This window comes from Thalassophryne amazonica, chromosome 12 (genome assembly GCF_902500255.1).
Source record: "Thalassophryne amazonica chromosome 12, fThaAma1.1, whole genome shotgun sequence".
In the NCBI taxonomy this organism is placed as follows: Eukaryota; Metazoa; Chordata; class Actinopteri; order Batrachoidiformes; family Batrachoididae; genus Thalassophryne; species Thalassophryne amazonica.
The window spans coordinates 45,961,183-45,981,313 of record NC_047114.1 but is presented as its reverse complement, the minus strand read 5'-3'; the positions used below and the strand labels follow the sequence as shown (position 1 = coordinate 45,981,313).

The following is a 20,131-nucleotide window of genomic DNA, read 5'->3' as shown; positions in this document are numbered from 1 at the left end:
AAAAGCAGATCACAGACATGACACAAAACTAAAGTCATTTCAAATGGTAACTTTCTGGCTTTAAGAAACACTATGAGAAATCAAGAAAAAAAGATTGTGGCAGTCAGTAACGGTTACTTTTTTAGACCAAGCAGAGGAAAAAAATATGGAATCACTCAATTCTGAGGAAAAAATTATGGAATCACCCTGTAAATTTTCATCCCCAAAACTAACACCTGCATCATATCAGATCTGCTCGTTAGTCTGCATCTAAAAAGGAGTGATCACACCTTGGAGAGCTGTTGCACCAAGTGGACTGACATGAATCATGGCTCCAACACGAGAGATGTCAATTGAAACAAATGAGAGGATTATCAAACTCTTAAAAGAGAGTAAATCATCACGCAATGTTGCAAAAGATGTTGGTTGTTCACAGTCAGCTGTGTCTAAACTCTGGACCAAATACAAACAACATGGGAAGGTTGTTAAAGGCAAACATACTGGTAGACCAAGGAAGACATCAAAGCGTCAAGACAGAAAACTTAAAGCAATACGAGGGCTGTCAATAAAGTTACGGTCCTTTTTATTTTTTTCAAAAACTATATGGATTTCATTCATATGTTTTTACGTCAGACATGCTGAACCCTCGTGCGCATGCGTGAGTTTTTCCACGCCTGTCGGTGACATCATTCGCCTGTGAGCACTCCTTGTGGGAGGAGTCGTCCAGCCCCTCGTCGGAATTCCTTTGTCTGAGAAGTTGCTGAGAGACTGGCGCGTTGTTTGATCAAACTTTTTTCTAAACCTGTGAGGACACATCGAAGTGGACATGGTTCGAAAAATTAAGCTGGTTTTCAGTGAAAATTTTAACGGCTGATGAGAGATTTTGAGGTGATTCTGTCGCTTTAAGGACTTTTCACGGTGCGAGACGTCGCGCAGCGCTCTCAGGCGGCGGCGTCAGCCTGTTCAAGCTGAAAACCTCCACATTTCAGGCTCTATTGATCCAGGACGTCGTGAGAGAACAGAGAAGTTTCAGAAGAAGTCGGTTTCAGCATTTTATCCGGATATTCCACTGTTAAAGGAGATTTTTTTAATGAAAGACGTGCGGACGGGTCCGCGCGTCGGGACGCAGCCGCCGCGACGCTCCGCCACAGGAAAAACACCTCTGTTGAAAGCCTTAAGGACAAGTTGGAACATGTCCTGCCTGTTAAACAATTTCTCATATTCTCACTCCACTGAAAGCCATCAAAAGCCGCCTGGATTTTACAAATGGTTATCAACACGGAGGTGTTTTCCTGTGCCGCCGCACCGTGTCGGCTGCGTCCCGACGCGCGGATCCGTCCGCACGTCTTTCATTAAAAAAATCTCCTTTAACAGTGGAATATCCGGATAAAATGCTGAAACCGACTTCTTCTGAAACTTCTCTGTTCTCTCACGACGTCCTGGATCAATAGAGCCTGAAATGTGGAGGTTTTCAGCTTGAACAGGCTGATGACGCCGCCTGAGAGCGCTGAGCGACGTCTCGCTCCGTGAAAAGTCCTTAAAGCGACAGAATCACCTCAAAATCTCTCATCAGCTGTTAAAATTTTCACTGAAAACCAGCTTAATTTTTCGAACCGTGTCCACTTCGATGTGTCTCACAGGTTTAGAAAAAATTTTGATCAAACAACGCGCCAGTCTCTCAGCAACTTCTCAGACAAAGGAATTCCGACGAGGGGCTGGACGACTCCTCCCACAAGGAGTGCTCACAGGCGAATGACGTCACCGACAGGCGTGGAAAAACTCACGCATGCGCACGAGGGTTCATGCATGTCTGACGTAAAAACATATGAATGAAATCCATATAGTTTTTGAAAAAAATAAAAAGGACCGTTACTTTATTGACAGCCCTCGTATGTCTCAAAAATCGAAAAATGTACAACAAAACAAATGAGGAACGAATGGGAGGAAACTGGAGTCAACGTCTGTGACCAAACTGTAAGAAACCGCCTAAAGGAAATGGGATTTACATACAGAAAAGCTAAACGAAAGCCATCATTAACACCTAAACAGAAAAAAAACAAGGTTACAATGGGCTAAGGAAAAGCAATTGTGGACTGTGGATGACTGGATGAAAGTCATATTCAGTGATGAATCTCGAATCTGCATTGAGCAAGGTGATGATGCTGGAACTTTTGTTGGTGCCTTTCCAATGAGATTTATAAAGATGACTGCCTGAAGAGAACATGTAAATTTCCACAGTCATTGATGATATGGGGCTGCATGTCAGGTAAAGGCACTGGGGAGATGGCTGTCATTACATCATCAATAAATGCACAAGTTTATGTTGATATTTTGGACAATTGAAAGGATGTTTGGGGATGATGAAATCATTTTTCAAGATGATAATGCATCTTGCCATAGAGCAAAAACTGCAAAAACATTCCTTGCAAAAAGACACATAGGGTCAATGTCAATGAGCAGATCTGATTTGATGCAGGTGTTAATTTGGGGGATGAAAATTTACAGGGTGATTCCATAATTTATTCCTCAGAATTGAGTGATTCCATATTTTTTTCCTCTGCTTGGTCTAAAAAAGTAACCGTTACTGACTGCCACAATCTTTTTTTCTTGATTTCTTATAGTGTTTCTTAAAGCCAGAAAGTTGCCATTTGAAATGACTTTAGTTTTGTGTCATGTCTGTGATCTGCTTTTTTTCTACAAAATTAAACAACTGAATGAACATCCTCCGAGGCCGGTGATTCCATAATTTTTGCCAGGGGTTGTAGTTAGGGCTGGATCAGGTGACCCTGAACCATCCCTTAGTTATGTTGCTGTAGACTTAGACTGCTGGGGGGTTCCCATGATGCACTGAGTGTTTCTTTCTCTTTTTGCTCTGTATGCACCACTCTGCATTTAATCATTAGTGACTGATCTCTGCTCCCCTCCACAGCATGTCTTTTTCCTGGTTCTCTCCCTCAGCCCCAACCAGTCCCAACAGAAGACTGCCCCTCCCTGAGCCTGGTTCTGTTGGAGGTTTCTTCCTGTTAAAAGGGAGTTTTTCCTTCCAACTGTCGCCAAGTGCTTGCTCACAGGGGGTCGTTTTGACCGTTGGGGTTTTTCCGTAATTATTGTATGGCCTTGCCTTACAATATAAAGCGCCTTGGGGCAACTGTTTGTTGTGATTTGGCGCTATATAAATAAAATTGATTGATTGATTGATTGATTGATTGAAGAAGGGGACAGAGGCTGGCAGACAGGTGAACAGATAGGCAAACAGACAGGCAAACAAATAGGTGGACAGACAGATAGACAGGCAGACAGACAGATGGGGACAGAGGCTGACAGACAGGTGGAGACACAGACGGGAGTCAGGCGGGCAGACAGGTGGACAGGCAGACGGGAAACAGGTAGACAGATGTGAAGAAGGGGACAGAGGCTGGCAGACAGGTGGACAGATGAGCAAACAGACAGGTAAACAAATAGGTGAACAGACAGATAGACAGGCAGATGGCCAAACCATTAGACAGACAGGAGGCCAGTCACACAGATAGGTGACAGACTGGCAGGTGGACAGACGCACACAGAGTCGGGCAGACAGACAGACGTGGACAGACAGGTAGACAGACAGACAGACAGTCGGGTGAATGTGAGCCAGAAGTGTCTGAGCCCAAAAGGCCGTTTACTGGGATTTATATGCCAGAGAAAATGCAAAAATAGTGCTGGCTGACAGTAAAACAACATGTTTTCTGTTTTCTTGCGGTGGAGATCTCCTTACTGTTTTTTAAATTAATTGCACTGTCCACTGGCTGCTGTAAAAGAATGTGTTCATCCATCAACAAAGCTTATGTGACTGTTCAAGTATTTAACCCTTTGAGGGAGCAGTGGCTTAAAAGTGGCATCTGAAATAGTGAAAGAATGTAACATACACTGGATTTATTAAAAATTAAATCCCCATTAAACACTATCTGTTTATATGATATTCATCATACAGCTGCTTTTAAATACCCCTGGTTTAAAATGTTCTTACCTTGTGTGTGTCTTCGGTAGACTGCAGTGCCACTCACTGTGCTGTGGTTGACATTCTATAAGGAACCACATGTGACTTTGCAGATATTTAGTGACATTCCGGTAAAATCAGGAAGTACTGCTTATGGGGTTTGACATTTCTAATCACATAATCTGTGGTGCTCAGATGGGTTTCTCTACAACCCCAATTCCAGTGAAGTTGGGACGTTGTGTGACATGTAAATTAAAACAAAATACAATGATTTGCAAATCCTCTTCAACCTATATTCAATTGAATACACCACAAAGACAAAATTTAATGTTCACACTGATAAACTTTATTGTTTTGTGCAAATATTTGCTCATTTTGAAATGGATGCCTGCAACACATTTCAAAAAAGCTGGGACAGGGGCAGCAAAAGACTGGGAAAGTTGATGAATGCTCAAAGAACACCTGTTTGGAACATTCCACAGGTGAACAGGTTAATTGGAAACAGGTGAATGTCATGATTGGGTATAAAAGGAGCATCCTAATGATCCTAACCCATCCCAATTATAGTTAGGCACAATCCAACCACTACAAGCAGTGTGTCAGGATTCATGGTATGGGACAGACAGAATGCTGGACACAGAATGCAGACTCACAGAAATGGGAGGTGGAGTAATAAAAGGCTTTATCTGGAAAAACAGGCACAGATACGGTACATGGGTAATCAGTCAGCGTGGGGAAGGTAATAGATAGACACAGTGGTGGGCACAGCTAACCAAAAAGTTAGCTTTGATAACTGCTAATCAGCGAACTGAAAAGTTATCTTTTATAACGCTAAACCACTAAAAAATTTATCGGAAGCTACAGCTGACTGCTAACTTTCAGTTAGCTAACAGCTAACTGCTAACAGTACTCTATTGCTGTAGGGAAGCGTCTTTTACCTTGACACCATACACTGGTCCAGCCATGAGGTAGGCATCTTGAAAAGGAAAGCAGGTTTGACTTATGGTTTTGATTTATAAATCAAATTAATCCAGATAGAATAACTACATTAATGTCAACTCTGTCGGTTGTACAAAGTAAAAATATAACACATATCTGTTAATTTTAAAATAATACACTAATCCTGAAGTTTTGAACATTAACACACAGCTGCCCAGCTCTCTCAGCTGCCTCGCTGCTGCAAAATATGTAGCAGACAGGAGCCAGCAGGGTTTATAAAAGTTTTTCACCATTACTATGCAAAAACCTTTAGCGGTCTAAAAGTTATCGGAAGCTAATTGGTCTGTTGGTGGTTTTTGGTTAGCTGAAAAGCTAATCTGCTAACAAGAAGGTTAGCTTTGCTAATTAGCGGTTATCGGATTAGCAGAACTGTGCCCATCACTGTGTAGACATGAGGCTGAGGCGTGGTCAAAGCAAGCTGGGCTCAGAGGCACAGAGTAACAATGTTGTCAGGGCTGAGGCAAAAACAGAGTCAAAAACAAGCACAGTTTCAAAAGCACAGTTAGTCCAAAAAACAATGTCAAACATGAAACAAGGTCATACACAGAACAGCAGAGAGTCGAATCAAATCAAATCAGTTTTATTTATATAGCGCCAAATCACAACAAACAGTTGCCCCAAGGCGCTTTATATTGTAAGGCAAAGCCATACAATAATTACAGAAAAACCCCAACGGTCAAAACGACCCCCTGTGAGCAAGCACTTGGCGACAGTGGGAAGGAAAAACTCCCTTTTAACAGGAAGAAACCTCCAGCAGAGTCATGGACAAAATAAGGGCTAAGCAAGGCTGGAACGCAGATGAGGTCAAACAAACTGGCAGGGAAAGAGTGAACAGAGTGGGGTTTAAATAGAAGTTGTAGTAATTAAGGGAAGAGAAAGCAGGTGTGTGAGAAAGTTCAGGAAGGAGGCGTGGAAGAAAACCACAAAGATGAGGGAAGTGCAGGTGCAAGAGTGCAGTAAAGTAACACTAAGCAGATAGAAATAAACTGAAAGATGAGTCCAAACACATGGAAGAAACAAAAACAAAACCAGAAAAACAAAAGTGAGAACTGAAAAGTGATCAACAAGAAAAGCAAAGACTGGAGCTGAAACTAGAATGGAACCAACATGTGACAAAGTATGAATGACAAACAGAAATTACAAGCAATGACTACTGTGGTAAAAGTGCAAAATAACAGTGACTAAAGTAACAGCCCAGTCTCACATTTTTTTTATTTTTTGTGCTCCCGTCACGAAATGAGTCGTGACGGGTTTTTTTAAAACTCACTATTACTAACCCTACTCCTATCCCCAACCCTAACGTTAACCATAACCTAATCCTAATCCTTTCACCCACCCTAACCATAACCACCCCGACCCCCCGCTTCACTTTTAATTTCGTGCAGCCATCATGGAATGAATTAGAATGAATTTGTGCTGCCGTGATGAAAATGAGGTGCTTTTCATCACAATATCACGAACCAACAGATTAATGTATATTTCGTGCTGCTGAATCATGACTTGCCGTGAGACTAGGTTGAAAGTAACCATAAACTGAAAATCAAAGACAGGGGATTGAAGACAGGGGGCATGGACATAGACAAAACCAAGATGAAAACCGAGACATGGGGCAGATCATAAAACAGTGAGCAGCCACTGTCCGGCGTCCAACTCCAGATGTAGAGACGCTGCCTCAGTCAGGGGCAGAGAAAGGCACAGACCCTAAATAAGCATGTTTCTGATTGTGGGAGGAAACCGGAGTGCCCAAAGGAAACCCACACAGACACAGGTAGAACATGCAAATTCCACACAGAAAGGGCGGGAAGCGATCCCATGACCTGTGAGGCACCAGTGCTAACCACTAAGCCACCATGCCACCATGTGACGTGTGCGGACATGTGTTGTTAACAAATGGAAAGATGATGGCACAGTCTGGTATCAGAACAGAACAGCTTGAAAAACTAAGTGCACACAAAGCAGAATCATGAGGGAAAAGACCAACACGATGAGAACTCTGAAGGTGACACAAGTTTCAGCGACTGTGGCTGCAGAGACTGTCCATCCCACTTTTGTCTGTTGTGTCCCTGGATGCAGATTTGTAGTTAAGTGACATATTGAAATTATTATTATTAGAAAGATCATTAGAAAGAAAACCTTTCTACTCTATAGTGTTCCATATGCCCCCGACCATTCTTATCTTAACCAATGCTTCACTGGTTTTCTTTAGATTATTCCTGACAGGACCACCAGTATGGCTGGCAAGAACAAACAATTGGCTTGTACTTTTAGAGAAGTCTAAAAACTGGTGACCACAGCCAGCTGCTTGGCCTGATGTGCATTTATACACCCAGGAACACTATTACACTGTAACATCAAACTACACTATTTTGGACAAACAAACAAACAAACAAACAAACGTTCCTCTAATTTACAGACACAACTCTAACCAGAGCCACCTTTTCTGAAAATAATTAGCACAAGACCTTGTGCTGTTTGTTAGCTTTAGCAGTAGATAAAAAGTGATGTTTGGCATGGTTGTTATAACAGTGTGACACTACTAAAAAGTTAGATTAGATTAGTTAGAACTTTACTGATCCATTGGGAAGACTCCCTCAGGGGACTTGAGGGTCCAGCAGCATTGTATAGCAGCACGCAGAGTAAGAAGCACACAGAGTATCAAAAGTGAAAGTAAAAAAGAAAAAGAGTTTGCAAATATAAACATAAATACACAATATAAATACCAGGCATACTGATCAGTACTGGTTTACTGGCTACTACTGTTCCTCTCCTTCCCGTCCTCTGTCTTCCTGTTACTCCTCCTCCCCCTGAGTGAGGAGTTGTACAGTCTGATGGCCTGAGGGACAAAGGAGTTTTTCAGTCTATTGGTCCTGCAATTGGGAAGGAGCAGTCTGTGGATGAAGAGGCTCCTCTGGTTGCTGATGACGGTGTGCAGAGGGTGACTGGCATCGTCAAATGGTAAATGGACTGCATTTATACGTATCACGCTTTTCCATCTGCATTGGATGCTCAAAACGTTTTACACATCAATGCCTCACATTCACACTGATGTCAGACTGCTGATATGCAAGGCGCCCACTACACACTGGGAGCAACTAGGGGATTAAGGACTTTGCCCAAGTGCCCTTAGTGATTTTCCGGTGAGGCTGGGATTTGAACCGAGGATCCTCTGGTCTCAAGCCCAATGCTTAACCACTAGACCATCACCTCCCCAATTGTCCATAATGTCCAGCAGTTTGTCCAGTGTTCTCTTCTCTGCCACCATCACCAGAGAGTCCAGCTTCACCTTCTGATTAAAGTAGAGATTAAGATTAAAACATGAAAAGGAACTGTTTAGTTTGGTCTCACAGAGATAACATCACCATGTCAGTAATCCAGTCCTGCATCTGAAAGCAATTTAAACTATATTTGTCTCACTGGCAAAAAGGTTTTATTGATGATGTGGCAGGCAAATGTTGTACACACAGTCAGAGATTCACTGAACCTTGTAACTCCTTTCACAATTGTCAGTGTCTTGTGGCTTCCCTCATTTGTGACCTTTGTGCATGCCACTTTGAGAATGGAGTGTTCTGTGAAGGCCCGCCATACTGTGCCATGCTCTCTTCATTTCGTCATGACTGATTAGTAAATTGGACCTGATCTGGGCAATTCCAGAACCTACCTCTATATGTGTGCCATGTTTGGTGCAAATCTGAGTGAGCCTATCCCAGCAGTCATTGGGAAAGAAGTCCGGTACACCCTGGACAGGTGAAAAGTCTATTAGAAGGCAGCAAAATTTCAACTAAAATAATTAATGAAAACCATATGGTAATTGGCATCAGGAGAAAACAGATGTATTTTAAGGTTGGATTTAAAGGTTTTAAGAGAACTGGACATTCCAATATCAGCAAATTATTCCTTAAGGTGGGGGCATGACTGGAAAAAAGTCTACATCCTGCCAACTTCTTCTTAACCCTGCAAAATGAACCTATTCTGAGACAACAGTGCACACTGTGGTACATAAGGCTCCATAAGTTATTTAAGGTAAGTAGAGCCACAGCTGTTCAGAATTTTATAAGTCAACAGTAAAACTTTAAAATCTGCTCTTTCTTTCACTGGAAGCCAGTGAAGAGATGCCACTACAGGTGTGATGTGATCAAACCTAGATACTGTCAAACCCCCATAGTCATGTTCTCTATCACCTGGAGACATCTTGCAGTCTTTTATAATAAACCAGAAAATAAAACTTTACAGCTATCAGTTCTGGAGGACACAAAATCAAGACTTGGCATCCACCATGGTAGGTAGGGAGATTGTTGTAATCTTTTATGAATGAAAACAAGAGCAATAAGAGATGTCTGACGTCCCACCAGTCCAGGTCCGGATCACCACCAAAATTCTGTGGAGTCGTCCATGCCCTAATATCTATCTGTGGTGCAAATGTGGTGAGAATCGGTAAAGTAGTTTTGACGTAATCCTTCAAAGCATATATGAAGTGAAATCTCGATCCAGATTCTGGATTTGGGTCTGGAACACCTCCAAAAATGAATGGATTCTTCCACAGGCTAATATCTATCTGTGGTGAAAATGTTGTCAAAATCCATGCAGTAGTTTTGACGTAATCCCGCTAAAAGACAGACAGACAGACACAGACAAATAAATAAATTATTTTATTATGTCCTTGGCGGACGTAATAATACTGATATTATTATTATTATTATTATTAATAATAATTATTAGTTTCCAACTAATTATTATTATTGTTATTATTATTTTATTATAATTGTTTTTGTTATTATTAATATGAGTGAAGAGCCGTACAGCGGTGTGAAGCTCGCTCTATGGTAGACGAAGGTACAAACCGGAAATGTCACCAAAATTCAGCCCCAGTGGAGATAAAGCCACCATCCAACAACGCCATAAGAGAGGTAGACACCGCACTGGTTACTGAGGCGCGAGAAATGTGGCCGTCATCTTGGAGTGGTCATCGTAGTGATTCTCTCACAAGGCACAGTGAAGGTTGATTTTTATAATCTTATTTTCTTTTTTAATCTTTCTAACATAATACTGTGTAAAATACCAAGTGTTCCAATACTTTTGGAGGACACTGTATCCTAAGCTTATGATGAGTGCAAAATGAGTGTGTTTGTTTAAGAATGTTTAGTTTTCATTATTGCTGCACTCTGTGTTAAATCATAGTCACGTCGTATATCATATATTGCCATATGATAATTTGGCCATAATATAGGCAAAAAAAGAAAAATGCTTAAAAAGGCAGTGGGGCTCCCAGAAGCTGAAAGGCAAAAACAAACAAAAATGTTTACAAATGGAGAGGGGGCCTGGGGGACCTCTGCATTTACTTAAAAAAAAATAAAATAATAATAAAATAAATAAATAAATAAATAATAATATTAAGTCTGAAGGACCTAAATGACATGGTGAGATGCTTAAGAGCTTTGCTCGTCATGTCTGTGACATATACATATTAATAATGATAATAACAAAGGATTATTAATTGAGCGTGAGATCTGTACGGGAAAATATCAGACCTTGTGGACAGAATGAACAGAGCGTTAGCAATGTTCGTGCGAAAAACACAGAGATTTGATATTCCTGTACAGACCGAGCAAGCAAAGTTAAATATTTCATTTATTATATGACTATAAACACGGGATCTTACAGTAATAAAATATTTGTTGTTGAATGTAGTGAAGAGTCAATAGACAACGCCATTGTTGTTTGCCCCCTTGCCTTCCCAGAATGCCAACAATCTGCCATATATTCATTTTTAGGATACTAAGTGAAAACCATGTGGTATGGTAACAATTAGAAAATAACGGAGTTAAACTTTTGAACAATATATGAGATACAGTAACGGGAATGAAATACCCCCTGCAGGTTTCTGCAACCTACAATCCTTTATAAATTAACTGCACTTAAATGTACTTTTGATGTCATTCAAAACAACTCTGAAGAACATCCATGGATTGGATTGTACTGGATTTATTGCAAAGTTTTATTTAATTAAAAGTACATGTCCATAAAATACATAAAACAACCATGCAGAGGATAGCACAGTAAAACAAAATCTATTTCCATTGCGGTCCTCTGGGAGGGAGACTATAATTAATTAATTCATTAATTAATTAATGAATTAATTAATTAAAAATAAATAAATAAAAAAGACCAGGCTGCAAACCCACAAATCCCACATTAACTCTGAACACTTTACCACTGAACTATTCAACAACTAGTACAACTACTGCAGAAGAGTGATCTTTCAATTGAGCAACCTTTGAATTCTACTTATCTTTTTTTCCATGTGGCAAAAAATGAAAAATGTCCTTTGTGTATATTTGTAAAAGAATAAATGGTTTTCCTAATTCAGACCAAACTGTTTAAAAAGGACTAAAAGTGTGTGGAAAGACAACGCGGACACTGTACACAAAGCATTTCATTGAGTGCTTACATCACTTGTGTACTTATATTCAGTTCCTCTCCTCTGTGGTGGTGAACAGAAGTAAAACTACAAAAACGGTTACTGTCCAAATACTTCTGGACCTGACTGCATAAAGTAGATATTTAGAATGACTTTGTAAAGGAATTGGCTAAAGGTGCACTTATATACAAATAATGAATGTTTATGAGTTCAATGGTACGAATATTTCATGAGGTGAAAGCTGGAATGTTCCAGCTTTCACCGAATTAAATATTCGTTCCATTGAAAAAATTAAAAACATTCATTCATCCATCCATCCATCCATTTTCTTCCGCTTTATCCGGAGTCGGGTCACGGGGGCAGCAGCTCAAGCAAAGCCGCCCAGACCTCCCGATCCACACACACCTCCCTCAGCTCCTCCGGGAGAACCCCAAGGCGTTCCCAAGCCAGACGAGAGATCTAGTCCCTCCAGCGTGTCCTGGGTCTTCCCCGGGGCCTCCTCCCAGTGGGACGTGCCCGGAACACCTCTCCAGCGAGACGTCCAGGGGGCATCCGGAAAAGATGCCCGAGCCACCTCAACTGACTCCTTTCGACGTGGAGGAGCAGCGGCTCGACTCCGAGCTCCTCCCGAGTGACCGAGATCTCTAAGGGAGTGCCCAGCCACCCTGCGGAGGAAACTCATCTCGGCCGCTTGTACTTGCGATCTCGTTCTTTCGGTCATGAGCCAAATCTCATGACCATAGGTGAGGATCGGAACATAGATCGATCGGTGAATTGAGAGCTTTGCCCCCCTACTCAGCACTCTCTTCACCACGACGGTCCGATACAACGACCGCATCACTGCAGATGCTGCACCGATCCGTCTATCGATCTCACGCTCCATCCGTCCCTCACTCGTGAACAAGACCCTGAGATACTTAAACTCCTCCACTTGAGGCAAGGACACTCCACCGACCTGAAGAGGGCAAAGCACCTTTTTCCGGTCGAGAACCATGGCCTCGGATTTGGATGTGCCAATCCAGAGGCACTGTCCCCGATTGCCACGCAATGTTGCAGAGGTGTGTCAGCCAAGACAGCCCCACAACATCCAGAGACTTAAGGTACTCAGGACGGATTTCATCCACCCCAGGAGCCTTGCCACCGAGGAGCTTTCTAACCACCTCTGTGACTTCGGCCTGGGTAATGGATGAGTCCGCCTCTGAGTCCCCAGTCTCTGCTTCCGCTTCGGAAGATGTGACAATGGGATTGAGGAGATCCTCGAAGTACTCCTTCCACCACCCGACAACATCCCCAGTCAGCGTCAACAGCTCCCCACCTACACCGTAAACAGTGCTGGTGGAGAGCTGCTTCCGCCTCTTGAGGCGTCGGACGGTTTGCCAGAATCTCTTCGAGGCTGACTAATAGTCCTCCTCCATAGCCTCCCCAAACTCCTCCCAGACCCGAGTATTTGCCTCTGAGACCACATGGGCTGCGGCACGCTTGGCCTGCCAGTACCTGTCAGCTGCCTCTGGGGTCCCACCTACCAACAAAGATAAGTAGGACTCTTTCTTCAGCTTGACGGCATCCCTTACTTCCGGTGTCCACCACCGGGTTCGGGGATTGCCGCTGCGACAGGCACCAGAGACCTTGCGACCACAGCTACGAGCAGCCGCATCAACAATGGAGGTGGAGAACATGGTCCACTCGGACTCCATGTCTCCAACCTCCCCCGGGATCTGGGAGAAGCTCTCCCAGAGGTGGGAGTTGAAGACTTCGCTGACAGAGTGTTCCGCCAGTCGTTCCCAGCAGACCCTCACGATACATTTGGGCCTGCCAGGTCTGACCGGCTTCCTACCCTCCCAGCGGATCCAACTCACCACCAGGTGGTGATCAGTCGACAGCTCTGCCCCTCTCTTCACTCGAGTGTCCGAGACACGTGGCCAAAGGTCAGATGATATGACTACAAAGTCGATCATCGACCTCCGGCTCAGGGTGTCCTGGTGCCACGTGCACTTATGGACACCCTTGTGCTCGAACATGGTGTTCGTGATGGACAAACTGTGACTAGCACAGAAGTCCAACAACTGAACACCACTCGGGTTCAGATCGGGGAGGCCGTGCTTCCCGATCACCCCCTCCAGGTCTCACTGTCGCCGCCCACGTGTGCGTTGAAATCCCCCAGGAGAACAATGGAGTCCCCAGTCGGAGCGCTATCTAGTACCCCTTCCAGGGACTCCAGGAAGGTCGGGTACTCTGCACTGCTGATCGGCCCGTATGCCGAGACAACGGTGAGAGACCTGTCCCTGACCCGAAGGCGTAGGGACGCGACCCTCTCGTTCACCGGAGTGAACTCCAACACTTGGCGACTGAGCTGGGGAGCAATAAGCAATGCGACCCCAGCTCTCTGCCTCTCCCCGTGGGCGACGCCAGAAAAATGAAGCGTCCAGCCCCTCTCCAGGAGTTGGGTACCAGAGCCCAAGCTGTGTGTGGAGGTGAGCCCGACTATCTCTAGTCGGTATCTCTCATCCTCCCGCACAAGCTCAGGCTCCTTCCCCCCTAGCAAGGTGACATTCCATGTCCCAACAGCCAGGGGCTGTGAGCATGGACCGGGCCGCCGGGCCACCCGCCCTCGACCGCCACCCAATCCTCTCTGCACCCGACCCCCATGGCCCCCTCTGCAGGTGATGAACTCACAGGAGGGCTGGCCCACGTCACTCTTTCGGGCTGAGCCCAGCCGGGCCCCATGGGCTAAGGCCCAACCACCAGGCGCTTGCGCGCGAGCCCCAACCCCAGGCCTGGCTTCAGGGTGGGACCCCGGCTCCGCCATACCGGGCGACATCTCAGTCCTTGATCTTTTACTGGTCATGGAGGTTCTGAAACAAAAAAAAAAAATGTATTATTTGTTTAATACAACGGCAAAAATAGATCCTTGTCATTTGATATTTTATTAATTTATAAATAACAGAAAAGGGACTTACATTTTGGTGTTCGTCATTGGTGTTTAACAGTCCAACACGAATGTTAAATAGGAGTCCAAAATTGTTCTCAGTAGTCCACAATGCTGTCCACTGACTTCGTGTACAGACTGCTGTCTGCTTTCCTCGCTCCAGTGAAAAATTGCATCAGAAATTTGTCCAGCTTTTCATCCTAACTTTATCCTCTTCATCCTAACAGGTCTTCATGCCTCAGCGTCAATTAGCCCCTTCAAATCGTTGTCCGCCAGCAAAACAAAATCTGGCATGTTTAGCTAAACACCGCCCCATTGTGGGAATATATCCGGTGGTTGAGGCATGCAATAGCACATTTCATATAGCACCAAATTGCAAGAACTATTGCATGGTCAATGAAACACAATAGCAAATGGTACGAATAATCCATGTCACGTGACATACAAGCCACCAATCAAATGACAAGGATCCACTCAGCCATTACATAATAGTCACTATTAAACACTCATATGACCCTACGTACTGGCCCGGGCTCTGCGTTCTCAGGGTGCAGGACTACTCTGGGTCTTTTAGTGAAGCTTAGGACTAGTGGCTGGTACTTTACCAGCACCTTAGTAAGGAATACCTTAGTATTTCTTCTGTTTTTCTTGTTGCTTAATGCTGACAAATTATTCTTATTTGTTGTCTTTCTGCCACCTGATTCTGTTTTTTCTCTCTGTTTGAGGTGCGGCTCCATCCAGAGATGGGAGTGAGCGTTTTCTTCTGCAGGCCTCCATCCTGTGCGCCAGCATGAACTCCCAAAATTTCCTGTGTATTCATTTTGTCAATTGTGTCAGTAGCATGGCCCAAGCAGAGGGTCACCCATTTGAGTCTGGTCTGCTTGAGGTTTCTTCCTCAAATCATCAGAGGGAGTTTTTCCTTACCACTGTCACCTGTGTGCTTGCTCTAGGGGTTAGTAAGGTTAGATCTTACTTGTGTGAAGCACATTGAAATATCAAGTTGCATGTCATCTTTCTCTTGAAACATGAATTTTTGTCCTTGGGTGACCTTGAAAGGTCAATCTTGAGGTCACAGCTGTGTGCTTTGATCACACAGCTGTGTTGGTGATCACAGGAAGCCAGTCTTTATTTGTATCATGAATGGCATCATAAAGCATGTTGTTTTCAACAAATAGAAGCCAGAGGCAGTTTGTTTGTCATTATTCAGTTTTCCATGAACAGCAGGAGTACAAAGACAAAAGCAGAAGATCTGAAGTAAGAAACAATAAAAAATAAAGCAACCATGAGCAGGGAGGCCAAGACTCAGCAGCCTGATGCTGGTGTTTTTCTTGTTGCTTAATGCTGACAAATTATTCTTATTTGTTGTCTTTCTGCCACCTGATTCTGTTTTTTCTCTCTGTTTGAGGTGCTGCTCCATCCAGAGATGGGAGTGAGCGTTTTCTTCTGCAGGCCTCCATCCTGTGCGCCAGCATGAACTCCCAAAATTTCCTGTGTATTCATTTTGTCAATTGTGTCGGTAGCATGGCCCAAGCAGAGGGTCACCCATTTGAGTCTGGTCTGCTTGAGGTTTCTTCCTCAAATCATCAGAGGGAGTTTTTCCTTACCACTGTCACCTGTGTGCTTGCTCTAGGGGTTAGTAAGGTTAGATCTTACTTGTGTGAAGCACATTGAAATATCAAGTTGCATGTCATCTTTCTCTTGAAACATGAATTTTTGTCCTTGGGTGACCTTGAAAGGTCAATCTTGAGGTCACAGCTGTGTGCTTTGATCACACAGCTGTGTTGGTGATCACAGGAAGCCAGTCTTTATTTGTATCATGAATGGCATCATAAAGCATGTTGTTTTCAACAAATAGAAGCCAGAAGCAGTTTGTTTGTCATTATTCAGTTTTCCATGAACAGCAGGAGTACAAAGACAAAAGCAGAAGATCTGAAGTAAGAAACAATAAAAAATAAAGCAACCATGAGCAGGGAGGCCAAGACTCAGCAGCCTGATGCTGGTGTTAAGTTTCAGTCCAGGCCAACAGCTGCAGCTTCAAGGGATGACAAAGTCATTAAAAGTCAAGTTTTAGCCCGGATCCAGTGGTTTAATGTGAATGATAGTTATGGGTTCATCCAGAGGAGGGACACAGCAAAGGATGTTTTTGTTCATCACTCAGCAATCACAAGTAACCATCAGGGACAATATCTCTGCTGTGTTGGAGATGGACAAAAGGTCCAATTTGACATTGTGGTCGGAGGAAGGGACCACAGGCAGCGAATATAACCAGCCCAGGAGGCGTCCTCATCCCATCCGCCCACTTTTTTTAAAAACACAGGTCACATTACAATAAATCATGTCTTAGTGACTTTTCACTTTTCTTCTTACAGAGTGCCATGGAGTGAAGAATACAGTGAAGAGGATGGTGGAAGGTGCCAAACCAAAAGAGGAGAAAAACCAACCCGTCCTCCCAAAGAACCTGTGCCCAAAGTCAGCAAAGCTGTAACTACAGAGGACCTGGAACAGGCTTACCTGGAGCAGCAGATGAAACAAGAAGAACGACTGAAGGAGGAGCTACAAACTCTAAAGAAGACCTTGGAGGAAGAGCAGGCAGCTTTGAAGGCAGATTTTAACAAGAACCTGCAGGCCAACGAGGAAAGCTACCAGAAAAAGCTGGAAGCTCAGAAGGCCGAATACAGAAAGGAGGTGGAACAGCAGGAATCATGATACCGGAAACAGCTGGAAAATGTTGAGGCAAAAAGGATTTTAGACCAAGCTGTCCTAAGGCTGTTTGTGGAAATAAAGTTTGAGAATTGACAGATTGTCAAAATAACTGTTGTGAAAGTGTCATGACACGGACCAACAACAGGGGGCGGTAATGAACGGACAATGGATAAGCCAAAAAGTAACAATTTAATGTTGTGAATCGCACAACGAAGTACAGACAATAACAATATGGTGGAATGTCAATTATACACAAGGTGACGTGTGGGCAGGCTCGAAGATAGAAGACGTCTGGCGAGAGAAGAGCCGGATCCCACACAGCTTCCACCACCAACGGATCTGAAGAACACCAGAGCCACCAAGCCCTGCGCCCCAGGTGGCCACTGTCTTCAGCAGTCAGACCCGGTACTGCTGGCAGAGAACAGAAACAGTATTGATGAGTGCGAGTTCACACACTCAGTAATCCCACAGTCTGTTTAGTTAGGAGGGAGCACCTCCACCTCCAATCACACACTCGTGCAGCTCCTGTCTAACCACTTATCTGGTTGGGGTGTGAAGCGAAGCCGTCGCTGATCACACCAAACGCCAATCCCACAGATAAGGCAAACACCACAGGAAAACGGCTGCAAAAGAGTTCAGACTATTACACAAGGTTTTGTTCAGCAGAGAAAATTACCTGAATGGTAGCTGATTTCTCGGCGGGGAGGTGGAGGTGCAGGCCGGCCTTTATGGTGGTGGTGATGTGAATGAGTGACAGCTGGTGCTGATTACGAATGACAGCTGTCACTCCCGGTTGCTATGACGCCCTCTCATGCTTGAAGCCCGCACTTCAAGCAGGGCGCCATCTGGTGGTGGTGGGCCAGCAGTACCTCCTCTTCAGCGGCCCACACAACAATAAAAAGCTTTTAATTTGATGCCTTGAAGACACACACAAAGTCAAAATCAGTACAGCAGGATTTTGAATAAGAGTGTGAGAAGAGCAGCTCGTGCAACTGCTCTTTATACATCAGAGGCACAGCAAGCAGTCACATACACAGGAATACAAACTCTCACTGAAGAATGAATGTTATCACACTTTCCGCTAGAGAGGAAAAAAGGAGGATGGCTAGGCAGAGATGGTGTGTTTATCCAGCTGCAAGATGACATGGAAGCATTTTTAGAGTTAGAGTTTAGATGCAAAAGTTTTAGGCAGGCTATCTGTAAGGCAAAAAAATTAATAATTTTACATGACAAAACCCAGAAGACCCAATTCTAAAAGGAGAAATGATCCAAGATGGACAAATCATGGATTTTTATTTTCATTGGTGCTTGTCTTGTTGCTGGGTTTTTGTCAGCAAAGTGCCTGACAAACTGACAAGAGGGAAAACACCTGCCAAAGACTTTTTGGAAAATATTGTGCCAACACTGCAAATTGTAATATTTATAAATAATATATATATATATATATATATATGTATACTCAACAAAAATATAAACGCAACACTTTTGGTTTTGCTCCCATTTTGTATGAGATGAACTCAAAGATCTAAAACTTTTTCCACATACACAATATCACCATTTCCCTCAAATATTGTTCACAAACCAGTCTAAATCTGTGATAGTGAGCACTTCTTTGCTGAGATAATCCATCCCACCTCACAGGTGTGCCATATCAAGATGCTGATTAGACACCATGATTAGTGCACAGGTGTGCCTTAGACTGCCCACAATAAAAGGCCACTCTGAAAGGTGCAGTTTTGTTTTATTGGGGGGGGGGGGGGGGGATACCAGTCAGTATCTGGTGTGACCACCATTTGCCTCATGCAGTGCAACAAATCACCTTCGCATCATCCGTGAAGAGAACACCTCTCCAACATGCCAAACGCCAGTGAATGTGAGCATTTGCCCACTCAAGTCGGTTACGACGACGAACTGGAGCCAGGTCGAGACCCCGATGAGGACGACGAGCATGCAGATGAGTTTCCCTGAGACGGTTTCTGACAGTTTGTGCAGAAATTCTTTGGTTATGCAAACCGACTGTTCCAGCAGCTGTCTGAGTGGCTGGTCTCAGATGATCTTGGAGGTGAACATGCTGGATGTGGAGGTCCTGGGCTGGTCTGCGGTTGTGAGGCTGGTTGGATGTACTGCCAAATTCTCTGAAACACCTTTGGAGACGGCTTATGGTAGAGAAATGAACATTCAATACACAAGCAACAGCTCTGGTTGACATTCCTGCTGTCAGCATGCCAATTGCACGCTCCCTCAAATCTTGTGACATCTGTGGCATTGTGCTGTGTGATAAAACTGTACCTTTCAGAGTGGCCTTTTATTGTGGGCAGTCTAAGGCACACCTGTGCACTAATCAGCATCTTGATATGGCACACCTGTGAGGCGGGATGGATTATCTCAGCAAAGGAGAAGTGCTCACTATCACAGATTTAGACTGGTTTGTGAACAATATTTGAGGGAAATGGTGATATTGTGTATGTGGAAAAAGTTTTAGATCTTTGAGTTCATCTCATACAAAATGGGAGCAAAACCAAAAGTGTTGCGTTTATATTTTTGTTGAGTGTATATATATATATATATATATATATATATACATACATATATAATTCATTGTTCACCTGCTGTTTATCTGTTACAAATGTTCATCTTTGTCTTTGGATTTCTTCATGATTGATGGAAATGAATTCCAAGACCTATTTAGAGACTTGGATTTATTCATATATACATTCTCCGACTTGCTTAAATAAACTGGTTGTAAAAGTGATTTGTATTCGACATAAACCTTATAATTGTGTCGCTGAATTACTAATGGCCTCTGAAAACATTATTTGTATTAAACCGAAACTCAAGAGATGTCCAGATATCAACCGGTTCAAATATTTATACAAAGAAATGGTATTCTCCAGATATGTATTAGATGAAAGTGGTTGAATTGTGTTGTATGAAGGTCTTATACTTGAACCTTTTCTACTGAAATATGTAAGTGGTAACCAGCTTGTATTGGGAGCTGTTTGGGAAATATTTGTTTTCTTTTAATTGTAATTATGAGCTGCTGTTGTTCAGATTTTGTTTAGAAATGAACATTTATGAACAGGCACATATGCCTGGTTTGATTTTACTTCATGGAGGGGTGTAGGCGTTGATA

The 20,131-nt window shown here is 43.5% G+C and overlaps 1 protein-coding gene across 1 annotated transcript in view; it reads right to left on the bottom strand.

Moving 5' to 3' along the window:
• LOC117522572 (amyloid beta A4 precursor protein-binding family B member 1-interacting protein-like) overlaps window positions 1-4,045 on the bottom strand; it is a 109,121-nt gene extending 105,076 nt beyond the window's left edge. Inside the window, exon 1 of the mRNA XM_034184005.1 lies at window positions 3,986-4,045. The gene's annotated coding sequence lies outside the window, so the exon portion shown is untranslated. The remainder of the gene's footprint in view (window positions 1-3,985) is intronic.
• Between the last annotated feature and the right edge of the window lie 16,086 nt (window positions 4,046-20,131).